General features: G+C 39.1%; 1 pseudogene; it reads left to right on the top strand.

Annotated features, from left to right (window-relative positions):
* The window catches only part of LOC115276603, a 998-nt pseudogene extending 728 nt beyond the window's left edge, over nt 1-270 (top strand).
* Nucleotides 271-1,363: the final 1,093 nt, after the last annotated feature.

Below are 1,363 nucleotides of genomic sequence, written 5' to 3'. Positions count from 1 at the left end.
GGTGGTGGTGGATATGGTGGCAGTGGGGCTGGCTATAATGGATTTGGTAATGATGGAAGCAACTTTGGAGGTGGTGGAAGCTATAATGATTTTGGCAACTACAACAATCAATCTTCAAACTTTGGACCCATGAAAGGAGGAAATTTTGGAGGCAGAAGCTCTGGCCCCTATGGTGGTGGAGGCCAACACTTTGCCAAACCACCAAACCAAGGTGGCTATGGCGGTTCCAGCAGCAGCAGCAGTAGCTATGGCAGTGGCAGAAGGTTTTAATTACTGCCAGGAAACAAAGCTTAGCAGGAGAGGAGAGCCAGAGAAGTGACAGGGAAGCTACAGGTTACAACAGATTTGTGAACTCAGCCAAGCACAGTGGTGGCAGGGCCTAGCTGCTACAAAGAAGACATGTTTTAGGCAATACTCATGTGTATGGGCAAAAAACTCGAGGACTGTATTGTGACTAATTGTATAACAGGTTATTTTAGTTTCTGTTCTGTGGAAAGTGTAAAGCATTCCAACAAAGGGGTTTAATGTAGATTTTCTTTTTTGGCACCCATGCTGTTGATTGCTAAATGTAATAGGCTGATCATGACACTGAAAAAATGTGTCTTTTTAAAAATAAATAAATAAATAAATAAATAAATAGAATAAAAAAATTAAAAAAATTTTGATTTATTTTTAGGAAAGTGCAATGGGGAAGAGGCAGAGAGAGAGAGAGAGGAACAGAGGATCTGAAGTGGACTTTGTCCTGACAGAAGCCAGCTTAACGTGGGTCTGGAACTCACAAACCACAAGATCATGACCTGAGCCAAAGTCAGAGAGACACTCAACCATCTAAGCCACCCAGGTGCCCAGGGAAAATGGTTTTTAAAGAGGAGAGGTAATTAGAACTTGTGGAAATAAACTTGAATTTCAGGTAAATTACAGTTTTAGTGAAGAAATTAAGAAAATCTATTTCATTTGGCCGCCTTGTTCTGGTGATTTTTTTGTGTGTATTTTTGTTTTTGGTTTTTGTTTGTTTTTGAGTTCCTAAGCAGTCTTATCTCCAAACATTGGTGGGGGGTTTTGTTTTTTTGTTTTCTTTCTGTGTCAGTTTTTGTCACAATCTACACATAATATTGAGTAACTCAGATGCAGTCAGTTCATCCTTTTCTAGATTTCTTACGGCCTCTGCAAAGTTCATCAAAATGGTTTTGGAGAAACAGTATAGATTTCCTTTTGTGTAATTCTTCCATATATTTTCATCCTCAGTGCATTTAGTGAGAACCTATTATATGCCAACCACCACCCTCAGTGTGATGGATACAATTTTGTTCAAAATTGACAAAGCTCTTGCCCTTACAAAACTTATTATTCTGTCAGAGACAAA

The sequence above is a fragment of the Suricata suricatta genome, chromosome 13 (assembly GCF_006229205.1).
Source record: "Suricata suricatta isolate VVHF042 chromosome 13, meerkat_22Aug2017_6uvM2_HiC, whole genome shotgun sequence".
NCBI classification, from domain to species: Eukaryota; Metazoa; Chordata; class Mammalia; order Carnivora; family Herpestidae; genus Suricata; species Suricata suricatta.
This window is presented reverse-complemented; position numbering and strand designations above follow the sequence as displayed.